This window comes from Mus pahari, unplaced genomic scaffold (assembly GCF_900095145.1).
Source record: "Mus pahari unplaced genomic scaffold, PAHARI_EIJ_v1.1 scaffold_12746_1, whole genome shotgun sequence".
In the NCBI taxonomy this organism is placed as follows: Eukaryota; Metazoa; Chordata; class Mammalia; order Rodentia; family Muridae; genus Mus; species Mus pahari.
Window position 1 is genome coordinate 6,847 of NW_018391821.1, and position 9,776 is coordinate 16,622.

Consider the following 9,776-nt stretch of genomic DNA (forward strand, 5'->3'; position numbering starts at 1 on the left):
TATCAAAATTTCTTCAAATGAAATCTCAAATACAGTAAGCCAATTTAAAAAGTGATATTACATAAAATGCATATCAATTTATATAAAGTATATTCAATCCCCATGAATCCAAACACACTTAATGTTATTAGGAATGCAGAAATAAATTTAAATGTTGAATGAATATGGTAGATGTAAATATACAGTAATAATGAGAAATAAAATTTTGAGATTTGTAATAGTAATGGAAAAATCTAGACCCATAGTAGTATCTCTCAAATATTATCAATTATCACAGGCAACTTATTTTATTCTAGCACTCAAAAACAGAAAAGAACAAGTAATAGCTTGTATGGGCATCTTTCCTTGTAACAAATTAACAAATTACCTGCAGGAATAAATAGATACTGTAGATTTCTAATTGATAAACTTGCATAAGATTCTAACATTAAAACAAAAAATATATGGCAATGCATTTGAAGCAGAATGTCAAAGGAATCAAACAGAAAAATTTCCTTGTGTTAAAATAGTTCTCTGTCCGGACTTTTGCTACAGGATTCATAGTACACAAAATTTTGAAACTATGGTAAATTGATCATTTGAACAAAATCTGACTATTTTCTTAATAATGTAACTAAAAATAAGGTTAGATATCCAAAAGGCTAATGTGCAAGTATTGAGCATTCATGCTAACAAATGAAACATTATCTGACCAATAAAGACCACTATATTTTAGTATCTATGAAATAAGTCAAAAACAGTGTTTGTTCCAATTTTCTATGATAAATACCCAGAAAAAAAATAAGTTGGAAATTGGCAAATTATGGGAGTCTCTCTAGTATCAAGGTCAATACCATGGGTCATTCATTCAGAATTTACCTAGAAATTGTAACTCAAACATGAAAAAAAAATGGTATCCATAAAACAACCAAAATTGAAAAAAATACCACCACTGAAACATAAAATAAATTTTGGTTATCTCCTAGAAGTGAAGAGCCCGAATACACATGGTATCATGGTCTACATCCCAGCATCTCTATAATGTCTTGTCTCTTATGAGAAAGTAAAATATTTAAATGAAGTATGCACATATTTCTTGTCTAGATTCCCACTTAAATAATCATTCATTATATAACCATGCTTTGTGGAAATAAAAAAGAAACAATAAGTTTCTTTTTCTCTGAGTTTATTTTTGGTGTCTTTTATTCTCCAAAAGAAAGCATCTGGAATTACCCAAATGACAGAAAATAAAGGAAATCTTCAGAAAGCAGAAGACAAATATCAAAGAGAACATCTTTTTCATGTCAGCAAGATATCTACCTGAGCAAAATGCAACATATACAATCAGATAGACAGAATCTCATGTATTAATATTTTGTGAACCCATCTAGGTGCCACTATTTACTACTGTGCCTGCTATTAAAGGACAAATATACTTCTCTTAGCAATTTACTTTTCAGTTCCTTGTTTGCCTCTGGGGGATTCTTAGGCACTCTCTGGTCTTAGGCTCAGCAACTGAGTTCATATGTTCAGGTAACAAATAATGGGTAATAACTTTCTTCATGATTATCCTTTAAATCCATATCTTTTATGACTACATTCATGTCAGTAGAGATGAACATCAGGCATGATTCCTCTTGGGCAAATTTTCTAATAAGTCTAGTTCATCAAACCAGTTTTCTGATGACCATTTGAAACAGTTAACTCAGATTACATCAGGTATTATAAGTGAGCTTTGCTAGAAATTATACCAATAACTCCATCCGTATTCAATTGAACTCAGTAATAAACAAATGAATAATATCATGTAATGCCTGCATATGACCCTAGCACTTGTAGTTATTAATTTTATAAGGTGTCTTATAGGATGTTTTCCTCTTTCTTTAATCCATGACTATGAATTGAATTACTTTATATCAGTTTATGGAAAAATGAGTTATTTGAATTTAAAATTTTCATAAACTTAGTTTGTAAAAACTGATTTTGTAGGAAATTTAAGGCTAGTAGAATTTTATTTCCATTTTTTTTGAATGGAAGTTTAAACAACAATTTGAGTGAACAGAATATCATTCTTAATTAACATCAATTTTTATTAACATTAATTGATAAAATGAATAAGAAATGCAGGATATTATAATGTAAGAGGTTTTGCATAATGATTCATCATTACAATGGACATAAGCCCTAGATTATATTCAGTTTCCATTACCATTTCAAGTTAGTTATAATAATTTTTATTTATTCATTTTATGTGGTTGTTTATATTATAGAAGATTTTGTTAATGATATATATATATATATATATATATATATATATATATATATATATGCAATAGGAAACAAAAATTATCCCTTAAAGGGGTAAAAATCTCACTCTAAAAGACAGCTGAAAACTCAGTGGATGTGGCTGGGCATATGACCCACTGATCATTTTTATTATTATTATTATTTGTGAGAATACAGTTTCAAAAATATATGGGTTTGCCATTCAGTAGCATTTGTATTTTGTTTTTTTCCTAGTTGCTATATTATATTGCATTGGCCTGACTCATATCTTAAATAACTTAATTATTTTTATTTCTTTGATAGTCTTTATTTTTGTACTATTTTTGATTATAATAATATTCTTCCCTAATTCTTTCTATTCCCACATTTACCATCCACAAAACTTTGGGTCCATAACTTTTTACATCTATGAAGCCTACTTTTTGCTGGCAAAATTGTTTAGGACAAGTAATTGTTCAATGAAAGCCAGTCACATTATTTGGTGTGGATTATATTAAAAAATAGAAAATCTTTCTTTCTTAGGGACTAAAATTTCCTTTCATTAATACCAATGATGAAATTGTGTATGCAGCTTTTATCTTCACATTTGGATGTGACCTTACTTAGATCTACAAGGCTTTGTGTTTCCTTGTATAGTCCCTAGGATATTATATCTGTCCTGGTGTTTCTGAGACTACATTTTCTTCTAGTCATCAACCACCTCTGTATCTTACATTCAGTCTGCTCAGATTACTGCACTAATTCCCGTGCCCCAAAGAACATGGATTAACTACAATATCCTAAGGCCAGAATATTGTGTAGTTTTAATTATTACCACTTCAGTTAAGTCATTTCTCTCTGTTAATTATCATATAGAAATAAATAGAAACTTATAAGACATGTGCTGTGAGCTCTTTTGGATTATGAAATTAATTTAAGGAATTTGGGATTCTATACGCCCTGTCCACATGTGTAGCAGTAGTTCAACTTGGTCACGGTGGAGGTCCCTCAACAACTGGGGCAAGGGCTATCCTGTGTTGTCTACCTGTGATTCCTGTTCCACAAAGTGGTCTGAGTTTTCTGGCCTCAATTTGAGGTGATGTGCCAATACTTGCAGTGACTTGATATTCCAGAACGGGCTGGCACCCAGTGTGGTGAGCCTCCTCTTCTCAGAGGAAAACATTTCTTAGTTAGTGTTTTACTTCTGTAAGCAGATATCATGACCAAAGAAACTCTTTTATGGACAACATTTAATTGAGGCTGGCTTACATATTAAGAGGCTCATCAAGGTTGGAGTATGAGAGCATCCAGATGGTGTAGAAGAGCTGAGAGTTTCAAAGGTAAACAGGAAAAGACTATACAGTGATCTTAAATCCCATGCGTACACTGACAGACTTCATATGACAACACTATCATTATTGTTTGGTCTGTCCATATGAAGTTTGCCTTATAATTTCTGTCTGCACCTCAAAATTAACCCTATGCTATAAATCCCCACCACACTATCCTGCACCAAGACAGCTTGTCTCCAGGAGCACTGACACACCTAAGATTAGAGGCTCACACAGGGTATGGTTGTGCACACCTTCAATCCCAGCACTCAGGAGGCAGAGGCAGGCAGATTTCGGAGTTCAAGGCCATCCTGGTCTACAGAGTGAGTTCCAGGACAGCCAGGGCTATACAGAGAAACCCAGTATTGAAAAAACAAACAAAAAAATGCTTAGAGGCTCACAAGGGGTTTCAGTCAGAGAGAGAAAGACTAACATCAGAGATAACCAGATGGTTAGAGGCAAGACAGAGAATATAAGCCATAGAAACCAAGGCTACTCAGCATCATCAGAACCCAGTTCTCACACAACAGCAAGCCCTGAATACCACAACGCACCTCAAAAGCAGGATTCTAAAATTCTCATTTATTATTGGATTTTTGTGTTGTTTAGTTATCAGTGTAATTGTGAATGAATGAATTAGGTCTCTATGACCTCTGTCCAGGCTCTTCTTGATTTAATTGTGTTAGTTGAAAAGTCTGGTATAATTCTTATTGGTCTCTTTTACATGTTACTTGTTCATTTTCCCTTGCTGCTTTTAATATTCTTTATTCTATGAATTTATGATTTGATTATTCTGTGAATAATCACAAAATAATTTGTGATTATTATGTGAAGAGAGGATTGTCTTTTCTGGTCTAATCTATTAGTTTTTATTTATTTATTTTTTATTACTGTCTTGTGCTTTTATGGCTATCTCTTGCTGTAGGTTGGGAAGTTTCCTTTTAGGATTTAGTTGACAATGTTTTTGGGTCCTTTGAGCTGGGAATCTTCTCTCTCCTCTATTAATATTATTCTTAGATTAAATCTCTTCATTGTGCCCTAGATGTTCGCCATTAGAAATTATTTTTATGTTTTGATTTTTCTTTGACAGTTGTGCCAATATCTTCTTAGGAATGTTCTACGCCACGATCAAACTGATACTTTGTGGAATCTAGCTGGGAATTTTTCATACATTTCTTGATGGTACACTTAATACATTACCACATCATCATTGTTTGCAACACGGTTTCAGTGTTGGCCTTCTACTGTGTCCTAGAATACATGCACTCTGTTGAAGCATCCAGTTTTACTGTAGTTTTTCTGGCCAGGAATTTTTGGGATGCATTCAATGAAACCAAGCTCCTGACATGTAGCATGCTATCATTCTGCAGTGTCTGGATCAGTTTTCTTCCTGTCTACCACACCATCAAGTGCAAGGCAATAGTTGCTGTGGAGGTTCCAGTATCTTAGAAACTATGCAAGATTACTTCTTTGCTTCTTTGCCTGAAGGTGCTACATTATTTTATTAAGATCACAGAAAATTTTTTTTACAAATTCAGGAAGCCACATTCTAAAACTTATAATCTTATCAGATTTAACCGCTTACATAGCTTTCCAAACACATCTATAAGAGCACAAGGCTGCATTCTACTATTCAAATACTATATCAAAAATTGAAGATTCTACCATAAAATAANGTAGAATATAATATGAATAATAAGTCGTAATATATGCCCTTGAAATCAATCTACTGGATTAAACTATTTAATCAGAAAGCTTTATATGTCTAATTCTGGTTAGACTTTTTTAATATCTAATTGCCTGGCATAAAGAAATTATATCTTTGATTTAGAAATTATGGCATTTGATATCTATTTCAAGTATAAATTTAAAATATCAGTACTTTCCAGAACAAATATTGCTATATGAATAAAGTATACAGAATCCAGTAAATAGCAGATACCTTTATAAAGAAATGCCAAAAATTTGCAAAGCTTAATTAAATAGTTTTTTATGTGAGATGATATCACAGCACTTAGGATGATTAGAATTATGGTGTTTTATATTAATAATTTGCTATCAGATTAACTTGAATATTGCTCATCATAAATGGGTTTCAGGATTTATATTGAAATGCTGTTGAAAACATCATGGAGAAAGATGTAAAACATCCATAAAATATGTTGCTTTTTGTTGCTAAGTAGTCATAGCATTAAATGCATTTCTAAATATTTTAGTTTATTATACAAGACTTAGATGTGTCTCAAATAAATTCATAATCGCCTATTTATATCTTATGTATAAAATATGTAACCATCAATTCTGAAATGTATGATGGCTTAAAGTATGGAGACTAAAATACAGGGTGATCCAAATGAAATTAAACAGGTAAACAAATCACCTCAACATCAAGGCATGGGAAATATCATAGCATGAGAGGGAGAATAAATTAAGTGCCATTTACAAAGGAATTGGGTGAAATTCTATCTTATTAAAATGTTGTTGCACTTTATGAAACAAAATATCAAAAGGATCAAATAGAATAATCCCGATCTTTCTTCTGAACCCAGCTGAGGCCTCTGAGGGCTCCAGAGTACTCTACATGCTGCAGGTCCTCCGGATACCTTGGGATCACAGGTGAGTGAAATGCAACATCAGCTCCAGAGAATCACTGAGAATCTTGTGCCAGCAGGAACAGGGACAAAAGGACCTTGCCTGACCAGAGGCTGGGTACCAGTCTGGTCAGGGACACCCCCGCCATCTTCCTTCTGAACACTGTGGAGACCTCTGGGGGCTGCAGATTACTCTCCACACTGCAGGACCTCAAAATCACTTCTGAATCACGGGAATAGGGGCAAAGGAACCCTGCCCGACAAGAGGCTTGGAACCCTTCAGTTCAGGGCTACCGCCTCCATCTTCCTTCTGAACCATCTTGGGGACTCCAGAGTACTTTCCACACAGTAGGAACTCAGGATCACCTTAGGATCATGGGAGGCAGAGCAGAGACTCAGTCCTCTCCTCCAGAGGATAGTTGGCCTACAGGGGTGGCTCTGACACCAGGAATCATAAGGTGGATCAGAGCTCCTGACTTCTGAACACCTGCACTGCAAGAGGAGAGCTTGCCTGCAGTGAGTACTCTGACCACTGGGACTCAGGTGAGAGTTGGACTCCCAGGAGCGCTGACAGAGGCTAACAGAATCACAAGGAGGATCAAGCTCCAGCCAGAGACAGCTTGAACATTAACACCAGAGATTTCCAGGTGGCGAAGGCAAACTTAAGAATCTTACTAACACAAACCAAGAACACTGGGCATCATCAGAACCCAGTACACCCACCTCAGAGAGTCCTGGATATGCCAACACACACAAAAACCAAGACGTGGATTTAAAATCATATCTTATGATGGTGGTAGAAGATTTTTAAGAAGGGCATTAATAATTCACTTAAAGAAATACAGGAGAACACTGCTAAAGAGGCAGAAGCCCTTAAAGAGAAAACACAAAAACCTCTCAAGGAATTACAGGAGAACACTGCTAAACAGGTAGAAGTCCTTAAAGAACTGTAGGCAAACACTGCTAAACAGGTAGAAGAAACATAAAAATCCTATAAAGAATTACAGGAAAACACAAACAAACAGGGGATGGAATTGAACAAAACAATCCAGGATCAGAAATGGAAGTAGAAACAATAAAGAAAACCAAGAGAGAGAAAACTCTGGAGATAGCAACCCTAGGGAAAAAATCAGGAACCATAGATATGAGCATAAGAAACAGAATACAAGAGATAGAAGAGAGAATCTCAGGTGCAGAAGATTCCATAGGGAACATGGACACAAAAATCAAAGAAAATGTAAAATTCAAAAAGTTCCTAACTCAAAACATCCAGGAAATCCAGGACACAATGAGAAGACCAAACCTATTAATAATAGGAGTAGATGAGAATGAAGATTTTCAACTGAAAGGGCCAGCAAATATATTCAACAAAATAATAGAAGAAAAATTCCATACCTAAAGAAAGATGCCCATGAACATACAAGAAGCCTACAGCACTTTAAATAGACTGGACCAGAAAAGAAATTCCTCCCGACACATAACAATCAAAACAAAAAATGCACTAAATAAAGATAGAATATTAAAAGCAGTAAGGGAAAAAGGTCAAGTAACAGATAAATGCAGACCTATTAGAATTACTCCAGACATCTCACCAGAGACTATGAAAGCCAGAAGATCCTGGAAAGATGTTATTCAGACACTGAGAGAACACAAATGCAAGCCAAGGCTACTATAACCATCAAAACTCTCATTTACCATAGATGGGGAAACCAAAGTATTCCATAACAAAACCAAAATCACACAATATCTTTCTACGAATCCAGCCCTTCAAAAGATACTAAAGTGAAAACACCAACACTAAGATGGAAACTACACCATAGAAAAAGCAAGAAAGTAATCCATCAACAAAACTAAAAGAAGACAGCATCAAGAACAGAATCCAAACTTTAACAACAAAAATGAAAATAAACAACAATAACTTTTTTTTTATTTCTCTTAACATCAATGAACTCAATTCGTCAATAAAAAGACATAGACTAATAGACTGGCTACACAAACAGGACCCAACATATTGCTGCTTGCAGGAAACCCACCTCAAGGACAAAGACAAACACTACCTCAGAGAAAAAGGCTGGAAAACAATTTTCCAAGGAAATGATCTGAAGAAACAAGCTGGATTAGCCATTCTAAAATTGAGAAGTGGCACTTCATAGTCATCAAAGGTAAAATGTACCAAGACAAATTCTCAATTCTTAGTATCTATGCTCCAAATGCAAGGGCAACCACATTCATTAAAGAAACTTTAGTAAAGCTCAAAGCACACATTGTACCTCACACAATAATAGTGGGAGATTTCAACCTCCCACTCTCACCAATGGACAGATCTTGGAAACAGAAACTAAACAGAGACACATGGACACTAACAGAAGTTAAGAAACAAAAGGTTTTAATAGATAACTACAGAAAGTTTTATCCTAAAACAAAAGGATATAACTTTTTCATAGCACCTCATGGTACATGCTCAAAAATTGACCAAATAATCGGTGAAAAAACAGGCCTTAACAGATACAAAAATATTGAAATTATCCCGTTTATCTTATCAGATCACCAAAGACCAAGGCTGATCTTCAATAACAGCATAAATAATAGAAAGACAACATTCACGTGGAAACTCAACAATATGCTACTCACTGATACCTTGGTCAAGGAAGAAATAAAGAAATTAAAGACTTTTTAGAGTTTAATGAAAATGAAGCCACAACATACCCAAACTTATGGAACAAAATGAAAGCTTTCCTAAGAGGAAAACTCATTGCTCTATGGGCTGCCAAAAAGAAACTAGAGAGAGGGCACCTTTCCTGCCTGAGGAGGGGTGTCTGCCCGGGAGCAGTATTCCGGCCTGTTCCAGGCACCCAGCTCCTTTCCTGCTTGAGGAGGGGTATCTGCCCGGGAGCAGTCTCAAGGCCTGAGCTGGAAGGTGAGCCATCTTTGCTCCAGTGAACTGCCAGGGAGAGGGCGGATTGGAGAAGCGTCACAGCTTCTGGAAAGGATCCCATTTCTGGTTCCAGTCATCCAGTGCCTTTCCCTGCCCGAGGAGGGGTGTCTGCCTGGGAGCAGTCTCCGGGCCTGAACCGGCATCATGCACCTTTCCCACCTGAGGAGGGGTGTCTGACTGGGAGCAGTCTCCCGGCCTGTTCCAGCACCTGGCACCTTTCCTGCCCGAGGATGGGTGTTCGCCCTGCAGCATTCTCCAGGCCTGATCAGGCACCCAGCGCCTTTCCTACCCGAGGAGGGTTGTCTGCCCGGGGGCAGTCTCCAGGCCTGATCCAGCACCTGGCGCCTTTCCTGCCTGAGGAGGGGTGTTTGCCCAGGAGCTGTCTCAAGGCCGGAGCCGGAAGTCATCCAGCGCCTTTCCCTGCCCAAAGAGGGGTGTCTGCCTGGAGCAGTCTCCAGGCCTGAACCTGCCTGAGGAGGGGTGTCTGCCCAGGAGCAGTCTCCTGCCCTGAGCCAGAAGGAGAACCATCTTTGCTCCAGTCCACTGCCAGTTAAAGGGCGGCCTGGAGAAGGGACACAGCTTCTGGGCTCCAGTCTGCACTGGCAAGAGTGTGGACCACAGAAGCTACACAGCTTCAGGACAGAAAGAAGCAACCTAACAGACTATTTCGGGCTC

At 36.7% G+C, this 9,776-nt stretch overlaps 1 pseudogene; it reads right to left on the minus strand.

Annotated features, from left to right (window-relative positions):
* Positions 1 to 1,282, minus strand: part of LOC110314707 — a 5,483-nt pseudogene extending 4,201 nt beyond the window's left edge.
* Positions 1,283 to 9,776: the final 8,494 nt, after the last annotated feature.